Source organism: Candoia aspera, chromosome 2, assembly GCF_035149785.1.
Source record: "Candoia aspera isolate rCanAsp1 chromosome 2, rCanAsp1.hap2, whole genome shotgun sequence".
Classification (NCBI taxonomy): domain Eukaryota; kingdom Metazoa; phylum Chordata; class Lepidosauria; order Squamata; family Boidae; genus Candoia; species Candoia aspera.
The window spans coordinates 22,760,692-22,784,140 of record NC_086154.1 but is presented as its reverse complement, the minus strand read 5'-3'; the positions used below and the strand labels follow the sequence as shown (position 1 = coordinate 22,784,140).

At 40.1% G+C, this 23,449-nt stretch overlaps 1 protein-coding gene across 3 annotated transcripts in view; it reads left to right on the top strand.

Annotated features, from left to right (window-relative positions):
- The window catches only part of FHIT (fragile histidine triad diadenosine triphosphatase), a 1,201,403-nt gene that overhangs the window by 321,880 nt on the left and 856,074 nt on the right, over positions 1–23,449 (top strand). Inside the window, exon 1 of one of the 3 annotated variants that reach the window (XM_063296414.1) lies at positions 21,012–21,166. The exons of 1 other annotated variant lie outside the window; for it this stretch is intronic. The gene's annotated coding sequence lies outside the window, so the exon portion shown is untranslated. Of the gene's footprint in view, positions 1–21,011; positions 21,167–23,449 lie in introns of those variants that run through there. One more of the 3 variants, XM_063296410.1, reaches the window with a different exon arrangement.

Here is a 23,449-nt window from a genome sequence, read left to right as displayed (position 1 = left end):
AGAGATCCTGTGTGGAGATGGGACAAAGTTCCAGAAGGACAATCATCGCTGCAGCCCTCCACCGATCTGGGCTTCATGGAAAACACATGAAAGCCTGCTTGGAGTTTGTAAAAAAGCACCTGAAGGACTTTCAGACTGTGAGGAACAAGATTCTCTGGTCTGATGAAACCAAGATTGAACTGTTTGGCCTCAATTCTAAACGTTATGTCTGGAGGACACCAGGCACCGCTCATCACCTGCCCAATACCATCCCAACAGTGAAGCATGGTGGTAGCAGCATCATGCTGTGGGGGTGTTTTTCAGCAGCAGGGACTGGGAGACCTTTCTAGGCACTGCATGATTTCTTAATGTATTTGCTGCATTTACATTCCATGTTTTCATTGTTTTTAACAAGCTGCAACTAGGAATACAATTCAATTAAGAATAATTTAAAACAGAAGTGTTTGGTTTCACCAAAACAGTTAAAAATACATAATTCAGTGCAACTTCTAAAACATATTTAAAACTGTAGAAACCTTGGGGGAAAAAATTTCAGAGGTGATGCTCGGCATGTTTTTGCTATCTTGCTTATTTTTTTAATTTATTGGATTTATACCCATTGCAATAGAAAAGACTGTCAGTGGTTTACAATAAATCCATTAAATAATACAATAAAATTTCCACACTATAATAAATCAAAGCAAAATAAAAAGGATAAAACAGAACCACCACCACCCCAATCAATAAACTGATGGCATCAATTCATATCTGAAAGCTTCTCTGAAAAAGCTCATTTTTCAATAGCTTATAAAAAGCCAATAAAGTGTTGGCCGATCTAATTTTGAGGGGGAACTATTCTAAAGTACAGCCATCCCAACAAAGAAAGAACACCCATAGGTTTTCTTCCCTCTTCATGGAAGTGGGGGACCACTAAACATTTTTCTTGAGATGCACAAGTTTTGTAGGTCAAAACTAGTTGGAGAAAACAGTCCTACAAATACCTCAGTGCTAAGCCATGTACCATTTTAAAAGCACCTTGAAATTCATTCAGAGTCCTACAGGAACCCAATGTAGAGAACGGAGCAGTGGTGTCACCTATTTATGTTGGTGTGTGTATTCCAGCAACCAGGCTGCTGTGTCCTGGACCAAATGGCAGCTTCTGAGTAGCTTTCAAAAGCAGCCCCACGTGGAACAAATTGTGGTAGTCCAGATAAATGGTAATTAGGGCATGACCTACTGTATATGGACCTTATATCCCACACAGAGCTTCAATTGATGCATCAGCTGAAGCTGGGATAAGAACCTGGACTATGGCCTCCACCAGCCCATGAAGCAGTAGCCACAAGTTCAGGAGGCCCGTGAAGATGTGAACCTGCTGTTTCAGGGGCAGTGCCACTCCGCTGAGAGACAATACTGGAGATGTCAGAGATCCAGATGTCAGGGATTCCATTGATTGGAAACTGTCCTTGTATTCAGCAATTTATTGCCAAATTTTGACAAAGTGATTATGTGGGATTCTTTGGGCAGTAATAAGGGATGCTTTTTTAAAAAAAATGAATCCTGTAAGACAGTCTGTGGATTGCCCACTGCTGTGGTAGAGGGATAATTCTGCTCCGTCTGACTTTGTCCCTACAAATGCCTTCCCATATGCCATGCTTCTCCTTCTCAGTTCCAGACCTCCCTACATTGAGCAGAATTGTCAGAAAAGGGCATTTACTTAAAATTGCATTGAGCCCTTGAGATCATGGACCTTCTTGGAAGATCCTACTCTAGTTCAAATGAATGCAAATAGAGCTTCCTTGCAACCCACTCAGCACAGGGGTATATAGGATATATAGGACTCAAGGAGAGTTTGGATATTGTATACTGGTATAGAGTCTCAAACAAGCATACCTGCCCTATACCTACGTATTTTAGCCAGCATGCATTCCCAATCAATGATAAAAGATTGAGAGGTTATCTTGCAGAAAGCCACCTAAGAAATTTGTTGTTGTGATAAACTTATCAGAAACAGTGGACAATTATAAAAGAGAACTGTGATAATGATCAGGGAGAAAGATGAGAGGGTGTGGCCAAGTCCACTGGAGTTGGGCAGCTAATACATTTGAATAAATAAATAAATAAATTTGAAAAGTAGCCTTGTCCTGAATGCTCCCAAACCAATTTTGAAAATCTGTTCAAGAGTTCAGGTCACTGATATACCCAGTTATGGTGCTCCATGAGTCTTCTCTCAAATTACGTGTCTACTGCCAACCCATAAAATGATGCTATCCACTGTCTGTGAACTGACCGTGTGTGTTTCGGCACCATCAAGTGAGTACTTAGCCTCTTGGGTCACCCTCTGTTGTGAATTATTGGAAATCAACATCCTGAACATGCATGATGAAATGAGGAGCAAAGCAACATCTGTCTGTCTGTCTATCATATTTTTATCACCGCCCATCTCCCTCATACATTGAAGACACCAACTAGCCTTGTTCTGGGATGCACCACGAAGGGATGGCAATGTCAAGTTGTTAAAAACTTTGTTACCATTTTAATAAAACAGCCTTGCAGGATAAAACATGCCCTTTCCAGGATGCAGAACCTGACCCAAAACCCACTCAGCACAGGGGTATATAGGATATATAGGACCCAAGGACAACGCCAAACAGGATTGCTCGTTGTCAGTGTTTTCATGGATGCTGGCTATGGGTGATCTTTCTTGGGTGATTTGAGAGCATTAGACTTCCTTGTCTTATTACAGTTCAGGAATTAATCCAAATACCTGTTTTGTACAAAAGGATGGAACCTTGCTGATTTTCTGGCCATTAAACACAAGCGGCATATGACACAATGGCTTAGCATAATTCTGCTAAATCACAATATTCTCATAATCATGCCGGGAGCATCTTTTGTGTCCCAGATGTTAATGGCTTACTCTTGTTGGCATTCAGATAAAAGCCATTATCAGCACAGCTTCCTGTGGTCCTCTTTTCAGAGTGTCATTGCATCCCTTATCCTGTATTTAGATTTTGGAAACTGAATCAAACAACACTTTTTCATTATTTACCACAATAACTGAGAGGGGAGCAAATGGTCAGATTCCCAGCTCTTGTTTACTAATTAAGGCTTCTATTACAAAATGTCAGCAATCATATATGCAAAGTAGAATACTAGGCCTGTTATGTCTTTTTCCAGAACACCCTTGTGATTATTTTCTGAGGGTGCTATATTGCTACTGGCAGCCTGGAATACTGCTTGTTAACAGCAATAATCTCCTTGTTTTAATGTAATATTAATGAATTTAGGGAGCAAAATTCTAGTAACAATACTTGGCACGAAAGTATAATCTGATGTACTTCATTAGGATGTAACTTTTTTTTGAAGCACCAACAGTACCTCAGGGCCTCTTCAGAATTCTTGTGGGTGAATTTTATAGGAAGGGTCCCTCTCTAGTTCGCTCCTTTTCTTGTTTAAGAACCAGCTATAATACTATTTTTCCCAAGGGCTCAAAAACAGTGGTCTGTCCTGATGTCCTTCAACTGGTGATATCAGGGATTAAATCTGGGACTTTCCAAATTCAAAGTGTGCCCTCTATCATTAGCTACAGTGTCTTATTAAAGGGGTCCACCTGAATTGGATGAGACAGCCCTTGGATGAGTCCTATCAGTGTTTTCATTCCCTGCATGAAAACCAGTCCATTGAACAAGCAGAGTTATAAAATCACAGCCTGGAAACCATTGCTTTGATACCGTGTACTGTTTTACTGAACCGCAACCAAGCTGATGGCATTACTTCACATGGCGTATGAACATTGATGCAAATAATTATTCCTACACCACTGAAATTATTGTACAGAAACACATTATTATTCAGGAAAATTGTTTTAGAAAATGGTACGTAAGGAAAAATTAGTATGAAAACACTAGTATTAGAGAAATGTAGATAACCCAGAGATATTTGACACATGTATTGTATACAGTATATACAATGCATATGAACCTTACATTGAATGACTTTCTCATTACAAGAATGTAAACTGCTCTGAAATAGAGACAAGTTGAACATAGAATAACTTTTCTTTTGCAATAAAGAGAAACTGATTGAAAATTTGACATGTCCTTGCATTCCTCCTCGCCTTTGTATGCCATTTCACTCTACTTGATTTGAAAAAAAGATTCCTTATTTGTAAACGTGGAAGTGAACTTCTATATTTCCTAATGCCTTAATTAACATGCATACTGTGTGACCAAACTCCATCACTGTTTATATGGAAGTTCATAATTAGAGAATACAGCAAGCTGGCAAAAAAAAGAAAAAAAAAATTATGTTACTAATGCAGGGAAATCCAGAAATACATATACTGTACTTAACCTCAACCTTTTTCATTTAATCAATAAAATATTCAGAAATACTTCAGTGTTTAGTTGATGCCACAGGACTCTCATGTTGAGAAAACAGAGAGTCCTAAACATTTTCTCCTCTAGTGGAATGCAGTAAGACAAGTTATGGCTAGAAAGCATGGCACAGAAAATTCAAATTAAGAAAAGTGAACACAATTATTTTTCTGGGTAAGTGCAATTTGACTATTTAAGTGTACTGTGCATTACTTGCACCTTTTAGGTTAGATTCTTTTCTACATTCTGGGCCTTGGCCAAAGATGCATTTAATGTGCATCTTTAATGAGTCGAAACAGTTTATTCCCTTTCACTCTTAACTGATGTCTCTGAAGGGTATCCAATGATGTGCTGTCCACACCCCCAGCAGTATGTCATGTGATCAAGTCTTTTTCTAGTCAGGCTGTTGGCGGACTAGACAGCACTGGGATGGGATGCAGGTGGGGGAATACAATTGAGACCATAGCAGTTTAAATACCACTTGCCTGAGAAGATCAGAATTGAAAGGAGGTCGATAGAGCATCTAAGTCCCTACTCAGTACAAGATCTATATGCAGGCTGCTTCAACAACGTTTCTACTACTTAATTGTCCAGCGAACATTTTAATACTGCTGCTTCAATGAAATGGGAACAAGGAGCTAACAGACAAAGCAGTAATATGGGTTACAAACTTGGGCAAATTTTTAAAAAATGAGGGAATAGACCTCTTGAGACTGAAGAATAACTAGATGGCAGCCTTAATCTTTTTGAAATCCTATCCCTACTGTGCAAGGGAAGTTGTCAGAGATGGTAGTATGATGGCAGCTCAGGCCACGAACATGGAGGCAATTTCAACTTTATCTTGTCTTGAGTTCATATAGCATCTTGGTCTTCCTGGATAATTCTCTCCTTGCCCGCAAATGCTCAGGCCTTTTATAGGCCGGAGTCTAAACTAGCTTCAAATGCTCTACTCCTTATGCCAGCCTCTCCCAACTTGAGCATCCTCTGGATTGACTCAATTCCAGAATTCCTCAGCCAACATGGCCATTGCAAGAAATTCCAGGAGTTGAAGACTGCACATCTGGGGGATGCCAAGGTAGGGAAAGTGGCCTTATGATCTCTTCTATTCTGAGTATATCTAGAGTCTATGCTCTAGAATTTGCACAACTAAGCAAGAACGGCTTAACCTCTTTCTGGGTGCTGAATGGGTTCTGCACTAACCAGACATGGGTACAAGGTACCTTCTGCTCTTTCCAGGAGGAGGAGGAATCACTGAACCAAAAATAAAACATCCAAGATTATTCCTAGCCCACATTTAATTGCCTGTCTTTCCCTTTGAGTAGTGTTCTCCTTAAAACAAAGCACAGAGGCCTCTTCATAAACAGAGGGGATAAATTAAGGAAAGATTAAACTAGCGGAGAGGACTAGACCTCATGGCCTCCCAGCTTCTAGCCTGGTACTTTAACCACTACACTAAACGGGCTCTCAACCCACATACCCTTACAGTAGGTAAAGTGGTGGTTTGAGCATCTGGACAGCTAAAATGTTTGAAGATGCAGCTCCAAAAGCTTCAGTGTTCTACAACTTTTCTCCAAAATCCGTTAGGGTTATTAAGAGTAAAAATAGTGAGCAAGAGACACACTTTATTTTTATCCTGCTTTACCTTGATGGGAAAACTTGCATCAATGATGTGGTCGCAATCATCATCTTGACTGTTTTTTTTACCAGGGTACCAGTTGGGCCCTCCCTGGCAGGAAGAACAAAGAAAACAGTGGAAATTTTTCCTAAGTAACAAATCTACGCATTTAGAGGGCACCAAGTTGGAGAAGATGTACTCTGGAATAATGTCTCATTTGAAAATGTTGGCCTTTTTGCAAGTGCTACTCTTTGTCAGTCCCAACAAGCACTTGCTCTGATCACCTACAGAAGAACAATATGCCCACCCATGCTCACAATGCAATATGGTTCTTCATGCTATTCAAAAACAGGTTAAAACCCCTATAGAATTTGTAAGCATCTTTGAAGAATTTAAACATTTAAAAGGAAAGATTTGTTTAGATATTAATGGTTCTATCTGTATCCCACCTTGCCACCAGGTCAAAGTAGCCTTGTGGCATTCCACCTTCCCTGGATTCTCACAATGGCTCTACAAAATTAATTGGAGACATTATAATTGGTCCGGAGAGAATTGTCAGCCTCATGGGGCAAACCAGATAGGAATCACAACCAGATGAGCTAATTCTACTTTATTGCAAAGCTACATTGACAGAATCTTGCAAGTCTGAAAGTACATCTCTCCCCCCATTTTCTTTACAGCCAAAGGAACTAGGGAGGGTCCCTTCTGAGCCTCTTGCCCACCCACTATCCAGCTGTGGGCTACGCTGTCTCTTATCTGATCATTCCCTTGGCAATGTCTCTTCATCCAGTCTCCCAAGGTCTTTCCCACTTTCCATTACAAGGATGGACAGTTGAATGCAAATCTCCATATCCATAGCCTGATACTGGAGGAAACTTGAGGCCCTGTGGCTCCATGTAGCCCTTAGATTGCTTTTTCTTTGCCTCTATTTTGCAGCTTTCAAAGCCCACAATGGCCAAAAATCAGCAGCATGGTTTCCCATAATTAAATTATGTGTGAGTGTTACAGTAGGATTGACAATAGCCTTCTTCAAGCACTCAGATAACAGAAACGCTCATCACTTTAGCAATGAAGTCTCTGGCTCCCATGGAACCAACAGAGCTTCTCTCCTCAAGACATTTATACTATACAGGAGCTGGTATTGTGTGGGAAATGTTAGCTGAGGATAGCTTACATAACACACTGATATGGTCAGCCCTCTGATTATCTGAATGTATTTATGGAGCTGTAGTCAAACTGTACGTAAAATAAATGCAAGGAGAAACTCAGAAATTCCTGGCCCTGCCCACATGTGTGTGGGAGATGAGCCCACCTGCACTGCATCATTACTCGGTCAGTACAGCCCATGGTCTCCTGAAAAATGTGCAGCTCTTGATCACCAAAAGTATGTCCATTCCTGTTCTCACTGCTGCTTTTAATATAGCTAGCACAAGGCTCACTGGGGTCATTTCAGTTAAGAAAGGTCCTCAGAATGCCTTAGCCAAGTGAGACAGCCAATTAAGTAGACATCTATTTAAAAAAGAAGGCTTTCACGTCACACGGGACTCTTTGATCATTTTGACCACCATCCCCAGTCTCCTAACATCCCTGCCATCACTTTCCTTTCATAAACCAGCCTTAAGCACAGACAATGCCATTCATTAGCAGGGCCAGGCAGACATGGTGGAGCCCATTTGTAATCATTTTTTGTTGTTGATGCCTGAGGTTCTTATTGCAAAGATTTTTTTTTAAGTGAGGTCTGGATGAACTCATCAGTGCTCATTAGCAGCATTGCATTGCAGGATGCTCTTTGGAAAGCGATTAAAAATCAGTAAGGCTGTGATTGCTTGTGCTGTCTTCTTTCTTTTTTGTTGTTATTGTTGGTGTAAGTGTCAAATTAAAGATATAACCATGGCACAGCACTATGCATATTTATTGTAAAGTAAGTCCCCATTGTGTTCTATCAAGCTTTGCAGTTCTTGGCGCTCTCTGAGCTGGGTTGTTGGCTTGCAGACGTTTCATTACCTGACAGGTACCAGTCAGGTAGTGAAATGTCTGCAAGCCAACAACCCAGCTCAGAGAGCACCAAGGACTCCCCAGTTCAGCCCTGAGCTACAGAGATTCTCTTCTATTTGATCTATCAAGCTTATTCCCAGGGAAGGGTGCTTAAGACTTCAACCTAATTGTTGTAACTGTGCAGCCCTGAGCTTGATTTATTCAGTTGATATCCTGGCACAGGCTTAAGGAAGCCTCAGAATATCTAAAAATCTCATGGTAGTTAGTTTACCCGTGGGAAAACAACAAATAAAATCTAGAGGAATAGATATCAATAAACAACAGGGTCTTTCAAGCAATGATCCGTGCAAGCTGATAAATGTTACTTTACAATTGGCACAGAGGTTAAAGTGTTGTGCTAGGACTGGGTAACTTTGGACTGGCTACACTTTTTCAACTCAGCCTACGGCATGCGGTTGCCTTTATGGAGATAAAATGAAGGGAGACCTTCATTTGCACTGCCTTGAGCTCTGGAAGAAAAAAAAAGGGGGGGGGATATAAACTCAACAAATAAATTAAAAAGTTGTCAAACCAAAAGAAATGCAAAATAAATGGTCTGCTAATAATCACCTCACATGGATAATTCATTTCAATCTCTACAAGGTGAATTACACCCCCCATGCAAAAAAAGTCATTTAAACTCCATATATCTCAAGATAGAGAAAATATTTAAAATGTCAGGAAGTTAAGAACAGGATTCTATGTATGTATTTACCTGTAAATAAGAGGACCCTGACTTTAAGACAGTCAGGAAGATTATATAGAATAAAAGGTTATAAACACACACCAACTGTCTCCTTTCTTAATGAGAGCTGCTAGTTCTCACTGAAAAGAATCTTGCAGATTTTTTCTCCCAACAAATGAGTGTGACCCACTTGGATGTGACTCACTTGGATGTGGATGTGTCTGTGCCTGTGTCTGTAGCATTGTTGACCAGAGGAGAAATTTTTTTTTTAAAAAAAGCCTTTCCAGGGCACTAAGTTCAAATTAATATTAGGTCTTACATCAGCAACATAAGATACCCTTTTGTACTATTAATTCTTCCCCCATCACATCCATATACACACACCATTCACTCACACACAAACTGCTCAGTTGCACACAAAGAACTATTGACAGAAATCTGGGCTCTGCTAGCATCACTGTATGTATCCTACTCTGTAGTCAGTTCCTAGATAAGGGTTCGTAAGTGTGCAGAGACTACTATTGTGCTGGGGGTGACACAGCTGGGAAAATGGTTTAATAGAAGCATTTAACAGAGACTGCAGCCATAACAAAAAGCATGTTTTCTCTGTAATATTAATCAATCAATCAATCAATCAAAGTCATACTCCAACACAATCACAGGACTCTTGGCAGTTCTTAATATGGCCCACAGTAGCTCTTATCCATAGGTAAACTTGCTTAGAGTTTCTAGCCCTGTTCCGCCAGTGTGCTAGCCTCATCCTCTTCTTATTTTCTTCCACATGGAGAGGTTCTCTATCCACAGAGATTCTCCACTGACTGACAAACCTGACTCCAAAGTCCTCATTTGCATGGAGAACTTCCGTGGATAGAAGAGGTTCTCCAATTCAGTCACTCATTGCTTATAGGTAGAGGATGAATAAAGGAAGGTAGAGCTAGTGTGTTCAGGTCAGTCTCATCCTTGCTGAAGCCTGCAATGGTTTCATCTCTCCGTTTCAGCCACTGGCTTTCATTCTTTGCACCTCCTACCCATCAACAGCATCTTCTACAACTCCTGTGTCCTCAGAAAACATAAGACTGCCACACTTCACAGATAATCATTTGGGAAGCAAAAACTCATCACCCTTTCAAGTAAGCAGCACTCCAATAGAAGAGAATGCACTGATGATGTTATCTAGTTGGGTAATCAAATGTCTGCAAGCAAACAACCCAGCTCAGAGAGCACCAAGGACCCCAGAAATACAACACTCTTTAGTCTTGGGATTCAAAGGCTAAAAGATGCCACAGAGGTATCACTTACCTTAAAAAGACCAAACATGTCTTTTTCCAAGCTCACATTAAGCTGTGGCAGGCAAGCACTGCCTTGCTTTCATTCTGTTTAATTTGGTTATAATATTCTTTGTGGGGGGGTTGCAATAAAAGTTCATTTAGAGAATGGTGCTGTAAGTGCCAAATTTAGCTTTGTGGCAATGGTTGAACCAGCAAACCCATTAGAGCTCTTTGTGCTTCTTCAACAGAAGTAGAATCTTCTCTAACATACAAGATGCCCTTATAGAAAAGCATTTCCAACATAAAAAAGTCTTTAAAACAACGTATGGCTTTATTTTATGAGAAATGGAAATTTCTACCTAATATATAAGCTTGCTTCTGAGATCCATCATGAGAATGCTTGCAAATGTGGCTGAGTGGGTGATTATCAATATCACCAAACCAACATACAAGTGTCCACTACAGCAATGGTTCTCAGCCACTGGTGTGTGACACCTTTGTCCCCAAGAGAGAGGCCCCATGAGAGGGCAGAAGAGAGAAGAGCAAAGAAGGTGGAGTGAATTGCCAGTCTTCCATTGAGTGTGCTAAGGCAAAGGGAACAGAGTACCTTGGCAGACAGTTTCTAGAAGTTTGGGACTGGAGTGATATATGTGAGGTTTGGGCTTAGGAGCAAAAATAAAATAACTTATTGGGCTCCTGAGTTCTTTCTTATAATTTGGGGAAGTATTTTTTGGGCATGGGGAAGACTTTTCTCCATGACAAACATTGCCTCAGACCCAACTGGCTCTCATTCATTATTTTACATTTATAACTGCAGTGACAACAATTACAGTTTTTATGTCTTTAAACTTACCACAACTGATAAATATAATAACAGAGTCCTTGTAAATGTCCTTCCCTGAAAAAATAGGCTTTGGGTTCTTTGAGAGAGTGGTTGGTAGGACATAAACAGTGGAAAACTCTAGAGGAGCACTAGAGTATGGTTGGGAAGATGGGGGGCAGGAGAAAAAAAGATTTGAAAATGACAGATCTGTGTGATTACCTTGAAAAAACTACGAATTAGTAATAAGGACAGAATAAAACAAGCGTTTGGCCATACAATTGCTAGAAATCTTAGCAACAGAGCAACTTCACAATTTTGATCAGTCCTTACCTAAACAAATCTACATAATCTAAATGCATGCTTTTCTAAATTTTATGATGCAGTTCTTGGTTCAAAACCAACAACAATGCATGTTAAATTTATATAGGATGCCAAAGCATAGTTTAAAATATAAGCTTTGAGCTAAACCATTTAGCAATTGGATTTTGTACAAAAATATCAGGACTGATTAAATACCCTTCCTATGTTTTTTCAGAGGCCTTCTCAAACTGTGAACTTAAGTAAAAATTTTCTTCTTCTCAGTTTGTTGGAAGAATTTCTCACTAAAGATGTTCTAGAAAAAGAACTTGCATTTTGAGCAGAAAATAAGATCCTTTCCCCCCATTTTGTAACTGTTTCCTTTCCTTTTTGTATTTATTTATTTGCCATTCCTTAACTGCCGTAATGGCAGTTCAGTTGCAAATCCAACTGAAAATTCCCCAACAATTCTGGACATATTGTGTGGTCCAGTAAGCCTACTTAGAAGAAAGTCTCATTGAGTTTACCTGATTCCTAGGTAATTGGGTATAAGATTGCATTTTTTTGCACCGAAAATACTTTTCAAGAAAAGAATGCCACATTCATAATATGATATTATACCATAGAATCCCATTTATTAACCTTGATGTAAAGCTTTATCAAATTTATAGCATGTGAACCTAAAATATATTTACCAAATTCAATAAACCATGAACTTTAAAAAAAATGCTATTAGGTATTTAGTAAAGTAAAATTACTGCAAGTAATATGTAATAATAGTTGTTACCCTAACAGGTTGTTTTCTGCCATGCCTCTAGCTTCAGCTTTGATCTCTTTTTCACAATATATCCCTCCCACCAGGACTCAAAAGAGAAAATGCTATATATTATCCTTATTTTTTCTTGGTAAACCACATAGAAAAAAAATGGTTTGGTTTCATTTCAAAAGTTGCATATCCAGCCTTCCTTTTTCCTTTCTAACAGAAAACTTACTTCCAATTTATCAAGGGGGGACTAGGCCTACACTGAAGAGGAAGTATTGTTTAAATGACTTCTGGAATCTGAAATGATTGATGTATGCATGGATAACAGAATATGATTCTTGAGTGACAAAAAATGAAGGATAATGATTCTGTCTCCAGGGAAATGTTAGTATTTTTTGCTGACTAGTGATTATGTCAAAGACAAAAGTGTCAAAAGATCTACTGCCTGTAGCAAAAATCTAAAATAGAGAACCTTGGTTCCCATTGTTATTGCAAGCTTTGGGACTGTACTATTTCCTATCAACAATTTCCAAACATTATATACATCTAGTAACTTCGTAAGAGAGAGCCAGTTTGGTGTAGTGGTTAAGGCATCAGGCTGGAAACCAGGGGGCTGAATTCCAGTCCCACCTTGGGCACAGTTAACTGGTGACCTTGGGCCCATCACACTCTCTCAGCCCTACATAGAAGGCAATGGCAAACCACTTCTAAAAAACTTGCCAAGAAAATTGCAGGAACTAGCCCAGGCAGTCGCCAGGAATCAAAAACTGACTTGAAGGCGCGCACACACAACTTTGTAACAAGTATTAAGCAAATGAAAAAGTCAGATTTGGAGCAGGGTTTAGCCAAAGTCTATGAATACAATTAATTTATCTATTTGTAAATCTATATTCTATCACAGAAATCTATTTTGCCATCCAGATGTTTATAGGATGTTTGCCAAGATTATCACTTTTGTGGAACTGTAATTGTTGATAAAAGAAGTGCTTCAATTTAATTCACTTTGATTTTAAAGCAAGGTATCAGGTATGGAAGAAGAGCTTTGCAGAATTTAGCACAAGTCCCTCTTTCCCAGCAATTCATCTCCAAGTCTTCAGTCCAACTGGAGATGGAAGACTCCACCTTTCACACTACCATTTAAAAAAGGGCAGATGAGTTTGCTGGAAGAAGGAGTCATGTGCAGTGGTGAAGAGGCAACTGGGATCATCTTGAAGTTCAGTGAGACTGTGGAACCACGCCGGAAGTCAGAAGGAGCAGCTACAGAGAAAAAAAGGATGAATGGCAGCAACCACTGGAAGGCCTCTTCCCCGTAACAAGAGAGTAAGAGCCTCAAGGTGAAGCCACTGAAAGAGCTCTGTAAACACCAGGCTCAGCATAACCAGGGCAAACACCCTGGAGGATAGCTTAGCCTGGGAAAAGGGAGACATGAGCCTTGGTTTCCCCACACTTCATAGCTGGGAGGGCAGACATCCTGCTGCCTATGATTCAGGAGCTAGTAAACAGCCATCAAAGTCAGGAGCCCTTGGTTACTTACCACAGGGTCAACCTATCAAAGGATGGCTAAGCCCTCATAATTAACAAGGGTGAGGATAATTAAAAACTGTCAGAGTAAAAGAATCCCCATAAAACCTGGAAGATTTATAGAAAGGAAGCCTAGAAATGTATAGAAGTAGAAGTAACGCTTAAGTAAAGCACAGAATATGCCAGAATAAAGCATATAGAAATAAAGCATAGGGATGCATAGCTACAGAAATAAAAAACACAAGGAAGTAAGCAGTAAGTAGAAGAAAATACAGAGAAGTCATCTAGATATATGTGGACATAAAAAATAAACTAGAAATAGGAGATAGGTATCAAAGTGAAAGCCAAAAAAGTACGAAGAAAAAAAATCCTAAATTGCATGGGAAAAGGCAGTTTTCTTATATTCTCCCTTAAACCAAAGGAAGACAAAATTCTCTGCCTCTCACATACACACATTCCACCTTTCCTTTCTAACGTTATTTTTCAGCCTGGTACTTTCTAATGATGTTGTAGTGATGACCATGCTGGCTAGGAATTGTGGCAGCTGAAGTCTATTACCTGTGCTTTCAAGAAAGCCTACAGTTGTAATGGCAACCAACTGGTGTGGTTTTAAAAGAGGACTCGACAGATTAACAGAGGATCAACCTATCAGAGGCTACTAACTTGATGGCTAGCTCCTGCAACACAGGCAGCATGCCTTAAATCCTGGTTCCAGGAAGTGACAGTGGAAGTGACAGTCATGCAGGCTTGTGAGCTTCTCAGATGCATCTAGTTGTCCACTGTATGGCACAGAATGCAGGACCAGATGGGCCTGTTCCAGCCTCAGTGCTCTTACATTGTTATGGTTCACATATTTAGTTACACCAAAAGTAAACAAACCATACTTTGGCTTGGTGCAATGTGTGAATCCAGCCATTCTCTTTCTTTTCTTCTCTCGAGGTACAAGGGGAACAACAGATGTTTGAAAAGCACAATTCATTTCTAATTTATCAACGGTGTTACCAGTCCATGAATTGGATTCAGGAAGCCTCAATCAGAGATGAGGGACCATCCCTACCATAGTAGCAAATGTAAAGAGGAAAAGCCTGCCATTAAAAAGCTGGCACAAAGAGATGTAAATCTTTTTGTTGAAAAATGTGTAACCGCCTTAAATCTCTTGTCCTCACCAGACAATTGAGCTCATTTAACTTCCTTAGAAATCAGAAAATATTGCAATTATACAAAAGCTACATGAGACCTGCTAACTAATGCTTTGTTGCGTGGGGCCAGGCTGGTGACGCGAAGAACCTCAAGCAACTTTTGTCAAGATGCACTGAATCTAATCACAATCACACAATAGCAATGACAGAAGCCAATCCATTGTGCAGAGGGTTTTTCCTCTCTTATCTGAAACAATATGAAATAATGAGCTGTAATCTGATCTGTATTTTCTGTGCCTGTTGCAGGGCAGATGGGAAGTCAGACCATGAATCCATTTTCTCTCAGCCATTCCATTGAGTCAGGAATGGAAATTGGGCGAGAAGTTGCTGAGTCCGTAGAAATATCAAATATCTTCAGTGCAGTCCTTGAACTTCTGCAGAGAATGCTCATAGAACTGTCCCACAACAGACTTTCAAAGTAAGCCTAAACACCCAGGTTCTTTCAAAATACAGTACCCAATTTTCACATCAGAATCATATCATGCTAACTTACAGTACTAATATACTGCACCCATAGATATGCTATCATATGATAAGCCAAATGAGAGCCAGTTTAGTGTAGTGGTTAAAGTACCAGAATAGAAACTAAGAGGCTGTGAGTTCTAGTCCCACATTGGGCACAAAGCCAGCTGAGTGACTTTGGGCCAGTCCCTCTCTCTCAGCCCTAGGAAGAAGGTAATGGCAACCCACTTCTGAAATATTGCCAAGAAAACTGCAGGGACTTGTCCAGGCAGTCACCAAGAGTCAGCACTGACTCAAAGGCACACACGCCCCCCCCAAACCACAAAGAGATTAGACAAATGCCACCCACCATTATGGTTGGCGTAATGTCACATACATTAACTCTTCCCTATTTATGGTTATTGGGTACTTTTACCTGAAGCTTCAGCCAGGAATTGCAGTGTCTGCTATAGAGACCTAGCCTATTCGATAATCCAAGGAATGTTTTAGGCTTGGGCTCTTGAAACCTAAAATATTAGGCTCTGTCATATTGACCGTGAGCAACGACAAGTTTCATCAGACTTTTAGGCTGGGAAATTTGTCATCTAGAATGAATCTATTCAGCAAAGCACACTTCTCTCCATGTGCCATTCCAGGCACTTGCTGGAGAATGGGTACTTGGAGGATCATGGCTTGCTTCTGGATTCAGTTGCCCATAATTTTGCCTTGAACATGGCAAGTATAATCTGTCTTTCTAAATAAATGTCCCCATCAACATTACTAAATTGGAACTATTAAAAAAACCCCTTCAGTTCTACATGCATCTGTTCCAAGTGATTAAGTGTCTGACTTGCAAGGCAGTCCAGACAAGAAGCACACCCAGTAGTAGTAGCTCTAACTTTATTGTAAGGCTACATCAACAGAATCTTGCAAGTCTGAAAGTACATTTGTCCCCCTTTGCCTTTAGAGCCCAAGAAACTAGGGAGGGTCTCTTCTGAGATATTTGCCACATCCACTTTCCTGCTGCGGGCTAAGCTGCCTCTTATCCACCTGTTCCCCTGGCTGTGGCTCTTCTCCATCTCCCAAGGTCATTCCCACTATTTTTTTGTTAATACATTTAGTCATGTCCCATTCTTGGAGAGTACCTGGACAAGTCACTGAAGTTTTCTTGGCAAGGTTTTTCAGAAGTGGCTTGCCCTTGCCTGCTTCCCAGAGCTGAGACAGAGGGACTGGCCCAAGGTCACCCAGCTGGCTTTGTGCCTAAGGTGGACTAGAACACACCATCTCCTGGTCTCTAGCCTGATTTTATTTATATTTCAAATTTCTATCACCGCCCATCTCTCCCAAAAAGGGGACTCTGGGCGGAGTCCAGGAGTTAAGGACTCTGATGCCTTAACCACTACACCGAACTGGCTCTCTCCTATGAAGTCACTAGATGTATATAATGTTTGGAACATGGTTTTTGCACTCAATCATTTTATTTATAAGTGTGTTCACATGCTTTTTAAAAAATACCTTGGTGCTTTTCAAAACTTCGGGACCTGAAACTGGACCTATTTTTTAAAAACGAAACTCAGATAATTCATGCTGGACATAAATGTGATTTTCAGTGGGATTATTTGAAAGTAAATGATCAAGGTCAGAAGACAAGAACATTGTATTTCTTAGGTATTGAGATCATAGGCTGTACTAGACAAAATATTTAAATTTTGTCCAGAAGAGTTTTTGCCCTCTATGCAATGAGTATCTCCTATCCAAGGGACCAGAATGAATCAATGGATACATTTAGCAACTACCAAAATTATGGATTTGAGTATCTTTTAACGTTCTTTATGGCCTTCATAGCTTCTCTTTCCAGTTCTGTTTTGCATTCCATAGATCACCACCAACTGCTATGTTTTCCTTTTTGGGTTTTTCATTCTTGTTTCCATGCCAGTATTTGCCAAATAATGTGTTATAATCAACATTCTGGAAACAAACTAAATAAGGTATATACAAATGTACGGGACCTGTAGACTGTCATAGCCAGAAGAAAGCTTTGGTTCTTTTACTAAAGAAGTTTGCCTTTTTAAGTGGAGAAAACATACATCATTGTGCATGAAAAAAGACCACAACTTAATCACAGAATTCATGCTTTTACATACAGAAAGCTCTAGGCTGCATCATTGGGCATTTCCAATTCAGACATCCTTCAGCTGTGAGAGAGCTTCACTTCACACACTAGGGAAGTGCTATCAGGAGAGCTATTAACTTTACTGCACTAAATGGATTAATGGACTGATGACTAATGACTAAGGCAAAAGACTGCGGAAAGCTGCATCTATGGCAGCTTTCATATATTCTGGTTTTACTTCAGTTTTTAATTTGGATCATGAGACGGTAAGAACAGAAAGCTGAAGGGTTGATTTATTATCATTTGGTTTGGGAATTTTTTTTTTTTTTTACAATAACAGGTAGAGATGTGCAAATTGATACAAACCTTTTCTGTTTCATAATCTACATCAGTAGGGAAACATTCTAGCCCACAGTTTTGTTAAAAAACAAAACAAAACTTGTGAAAAATCTGCATCTGTTTTCAGTCACAACTTTCCCTAACATATGGAGCTTTTGAACACAACTTCCCCTTTAGTACATAACTGTTAATGTAAATTCCTCAAGCAATTTCCATAATGCCATTCTTGATTGGGCAAATGTTCTCACTGAAGACTTTTCACATCTAAAATTCCCCGATGTAAGCTTTTATTGTTTTAATATAACTATCTCTTTCGGTACCAAACTTTCAAAAACATTATCTTTTAGATATACCATTGTAAAAAGAAATGGCATTTTAATGTGGATTTTTGACCAGAAATAGATTCTGATGGAGCTTAATGCTGTTGTCTGTTGAGACACTTTAAGCAGATCTTATATGTAAACTCCCCTGGAAATCTATGGTAGACTTATTTTACATTCCTCTTACAGGTAACTAGATAAAATGAAATGAAAATAGGATTTAACAAGCAAGGAAAACATAAAAATAGTGAGAATTTTTACTGCTATGAGTATTATAATCATCATCTGTGACAGGCTTAAATACAAGAGTCTTGTAAGGGTTTGTAATGAGAACCAGCACTACTCAGACTGAGAAAGCTGTTTCGTGAAGATTACGCAAAAATCTCAGTCTCAAGGCTGGGAAAAAATGGCCAAGGGTCAGTTAAATCTTTCTCATGAAAAAAAACTTAAGGTTTAAACACTGTGTCTGTCATCATATATTCATAGATAGATAGATAGATAGATAGATAGATAGATAGATAGATAGATAGATAGATAGATAGATAGATAGATAGATAGAACATGTCAGCATCTGGCTACTATGAACAAGCTCAAGTCTCCAGGACTAGATCAATGAATTACATGAAAGAGACTTGAAGATGCTTGTGGATGTCATCTTAGAAACCTTTTGTGTGATTTTTGAGAAACTATGGAGGATGGGTTTAATGCCAAAAGACTAGAACAGTATTTCTTAACCTTGGCAACTTTAAGAGGTGTGGACTTCAACTCCCAGAATTCCCCAGCCACCCATGCTGACAAATTAAAGAAATTATTATCAACATGGTGTTGACATTTGTCACTCTAAATCAGTGTTTTTCAACCTTCTCAACCTTAAAGATGTGTGGCTGGCTGGGGAATTCTGGGAGTTGAAGTCCACACCTCTTAAAGTTGCCAAGGTTGAGAACACCTGACTAGAGAAAGAGAAAAGTTGTTCCAGCTTCAAGTAGGGCAAAAAAGAGGCCTTGGATAACTACAAATTGGTCAGCTTAATGCCGGTATTGGGCAAAATTATAGAAGCAATTATTAAGCAGTTGGTTTGTAAACATTTAGAAAAAAATGCATTGTTTGGCAAGAGTGAGCATGGGTTTATCAAAAATATTAATCCATATACACTGAATGAACAAATGATGCCAAATCAACCTGATTTTGTTTGGTAGAGTGATAAGTTTAGTGAACCATGGAAGAGTATTCTTTGACCTCAGCATTCAGCAGAATCTCCCATGAGATTCTGCCAGAGAAGATGGCAAAATGCGGGCTGGACTATGCTATCATTAGTTGGTTGAACAATTGTCCCCACAGAGTGCATGTCAATGGCTGCACATCAAGCTGGTGGAAAGTACTGAGTGATGTACCACGAGCCTCCGTTCTAGGCCTTATGCTATTTAATGTATTTATAAACAATTTATATGAGGGATTAGAAAATATGATTTAGAAAACATCTGCAGTTGACACAAAGATGGGAGGATCTTGGCAAGTTCGACCAATGGGTAGAAATTCACAAGATGAATTTCAATATGGACAAATGCAAAATCATACATTTGGATGGAAGAATGAAAACATTCAGTACAGGGCTATGAGGAGAACACTGGCCAGTAGTCCATGCAAAAAGGATCATGGCTGTTCAGCAGATCACAAACTGAACATGAGCCAACTGTGTGATGCAGTTGCAAAAAAAGCAAATACAATCCTAGGCTGCATCAACACACATACAATGGGAAGACTAAGTCATTGTTCTATGTTGGTCAGAACGGGACTATTGCATCCAATCCTGGGCACTGCATTTCAGGAAGGATGTTGACAAACTGGGGCATGTCCAGAGGAGAGTAACCGAGATGATGAAAGGCTTGGAAGGAAAAACGTATGAGGAACAATTGGAGGTATTGGGTATATTCAGCCTGAGGAAGAGAAGACTGAGGGGAGATAGGTGTCTTCAAGTATCTGAAGGGCTATCATGTGAAGGAGAATAGTTCAGAGTTCTTTCAGAAGACAGAAGAAGAAACTGGTTTTAAATTACAAGCAGATTTCAGTTGGACATAAAAAGCCTCTAACAGGGTTAGAGTTGTTCAGCACTGGAAAAGACTGCCCCAGGAGGTAATGAAGTTGACTTCATGGGAGGTATTTAAGCAGAAGCTAGATGATCATCTGGTAGGAATGCTGTAATAGTGGATTCCGGCAGGAGACTGAACTAGATGATCTCCAAGTTCCCTTACAACCCATATATTCCAAGGTTCCATGATACAGGCCTCGATTCCTGTGGTCTACAGAAAGCCAGTCTTCTGTCTCTGTCTCTCTCTCTGTGGCTTCTTTCATACCTGCAACAAAGCACACCTTGAAGTTTCTGTTATCAGCAACTTCCTGAAGATGAATTTGATTTTCTGAAAGAACAGAGATTTATGAGCCATGCCCAGCTGGAACTCTGAGGGGGCTGGCACAGGGTTAAGATATCAACATATATTCTTGGAGAGAAGATTGTGCTTAGTGGACCATGTCCGAATTCAGTCAGGGTCTTTTGTTCTCAGAACAAACCTGCAGGGGTCATAAATGTTCTTCAGTTGCCCTCTTGGGGTGTTTAAATAATCTTAACATGAAACATACAAACACAACCATCTTCCCTAAAAACAAGGGACTTTTTGTTCAAAGCAACCTTTTAGAAATATACTGGATTTACGCTGTCCTAAAACTAACCTTGTATCATTTAAGAAAGAACTTCTCAAACAGCCAAGCGAACTTAATGGGTAATTTAACATTTGATCTGACCCATGACTGACATGGAGAGTGAGATGTTAAAAGAAAAAAAAGAACTTTGTTTTCCCATTGTCAAAGTGGTTGAATTTGTTTACAGCGTGTGGGTTCGTGCATAAAGTACAGCCCCCCCCCTCCTCCCCCGGGCTTTATGCATGAACAAAGAAGGTCCATTTTTACAGAAATCATTACAAAGGGTTTTCAAACGGCACCCGTTATCATCCGATCTTTTGGGGAAAAAAATGCCTATGACTTGAAGCCAAAGTAAAACAAACCCAAGCATTGCGCTGAGGGCCCAGATAAGCCGCACAAACTAGGTTTGCTCAGAAACGAATCCTCCCGAATTTAACGGGGCTGACTCCCATAGAAAAGGTGGAGCTGCTACGTCTCCGAGTTCATCGGCGCGCCGGTCTTTGGCAGCGCTGCAAAACAACTTGCCTCTCGATCAGCAGCCGCAGCGGGAGCACAGAATGAAAACTTTTCGTTGGTTGCGTCAGAAGCTCTTTTCTGATAAACCGGCTTCCGGTTACCCTGTGCCCAGCGCTGATAGTCGTACCGCCCAGCGCTCCTTGCTTGGCAGTCAGCCCAGGACTTAAAAGCACAGTAAAGGTAGGCCTGATCAATTCACTCAGACGTCTCTCCTTGCATGGCCGACTCGTTTTCTCACCAGCCTACTCAGCCCCTGTTTCGGCAGATGGTTTCCCGTCCAATTGTGCCAGAAACACGTGCCGAGTCACAAACACAGACGTCAGGAAAGCAACGCGAGAAGCGTCTCCGAGCGAAGCGCTTTGGAACGCACCAGGAACACTGCGAAGTGGGCGGGGCGATCTGTGCCTTTGCTCACTTCCTAAAACGCGTTTTATTCTAGTTCAGGGGTTCTCTTTCAAGAGGGCTAAAGCACACTTGCAATGTCTTTTTCTTTCCTTGTATCATAAAGGGGCATCTGCAGTGTCAAAAAAGTCAAGATGGCGGCCACAGAGCTCCACTCTTTTTTTTAGTGCATTGTGTGTCTGACGCGTGGGAAAAAAAACGCGCAGGGCTTTGATTGCACGATCGACTTCCTGAAGCCTCCCTCCCCGTTCCACCCCCTGGATCGTTCCGGGGATCTATTTCTCACCGGGTAAGGTCATGCCTCTCTCTTATGCTTCGGGTCTACTGATCCCCAGGGAGGAGGAGAGGACCAGTGCGACTGTCCTCCTTTAAGAACCCCTTTTCCTGACTTCTGCCTGATTCCCCATCTTGAGGGGGGTCTCTGTACCTCTGGCTTTTACTGATTAAATTTGGAGAGACTTAAAAAAAAAGTTACATGGAAAAATGTGGATTTTAAGCAAAAAACAACAACACGGCATTTAAATCTGCTTTTAATCACACAAATCAACTTAACTACTGGACTACAATAGTATTTCAGGTAGAAGCAAATGATTCTGCTTCTGTGTTAACAGTCATGCCAAATCATCACCTGATGACACAGGATGGTTGTTTCTTTCCCAAGCAGACCAAACCTTTTGGCCCATAAGTTAAGGCTTCAGAGCAGTTTCAAGGTGCACATTCCAGGTCTACTGGACATACTTTGCTCCCTCCTGTTCTCATATGACTGAATAATATTTTCTGATATATTTTTATAATTGTATTGTGGTGAGAGATGGCTGTTTAGAATGGCTGGGGCCAACTGAGTTTTCAGGTGTTTTTCCTTTGGAGGGACCAGACACCCTCTGATCCTTGCAAGTAACTCTTGAATAAAAAGGGGGAAAGATGTGAATGTGCTGCTCTTAAAACCTACTGTATTGCTTTGCTAATTTCTATTCTTTGTTTTTCATACTCATGCTAAATGCATCTGCTGAAGTTTTCTTTGTTGTTTTGGGGGCAAACTTCATATGTATGTGCATGTGCCTGTGTGTGACTTTTGAATATGAAGAAAAGACAGAAATCAAATTCAGCAAAATGCAAATTAAAAGCAACAGATGGGATTTGACATGAAAATAAAGAAATTAAGGGGCTTAGCTGTTTTTTTCCCTGTTGTGTGTGTGTGTGGTTTTTTTTTTTTTTTGTGGTGTGACACATTGCTTTGTGTCACAAAGAATCAGCACAGAAGCATGCTCATGAAAGTCATTATATCAGGGTTTCTCAACCAGGGTTCTGCGAGAGCTCACTAGGGCTTCCCTGGGAAATCATGATTTATTTTAAAAATTATTTCAAATTCAGGCAACTTCACATGAAAGAGGTAAGTTTAATCCTTTATTTTTAGTTTAAGAACACCGTTAATGCGTATATATAGGCCTACCCTACCCCTAATTATTTTGAACCTTATAAGGTCTCATGTTAAGCTGTCCCAATTTAAAAAGTTATGGGACAGATAGCTCTGTTGTACTTTGGGCCTGTGACCTACAAGTGTGTCTGTAAATGATTACATTGAAATAAATGCTTCCCGTTTTGGTGAACTGCAAGAATAGAAAGCCAGACATGACAGAAAATACAGTGTAGGGGAAGGCAAAGTTTAGAAGTCTAAACTAGTCAAATCTAGACTGGATCTCTGTTACTTAGTTTGGGATGAAAAAGGAAAGCAGACATACCTGCTACTTCCCCGGGCTGTGAACATTTAAAAAAATAATTCAGAACAAGTGCTACAAACCAAGCATGAGCTTGAAGAAAAGATGATGATGCTTTAATGAGTTGTCTCTTAAACAGCATCTTTTTTCTCAGGTTCATATGGAAGCCTGAAAAAGTTGGGCTGCTTCAATGAATAGATGCGTAGTGCTCTTGCTATTTTGAAATAGTTCTTCCAAATCATTTTTGAAGAATGAATACATAACTATACTGTCTACATCAGGGTTGCTCAACCTGGGCCACTTTAACCAGCATTGCTGGCTAGGAAATTCTGGTAGTTGCAGTCCA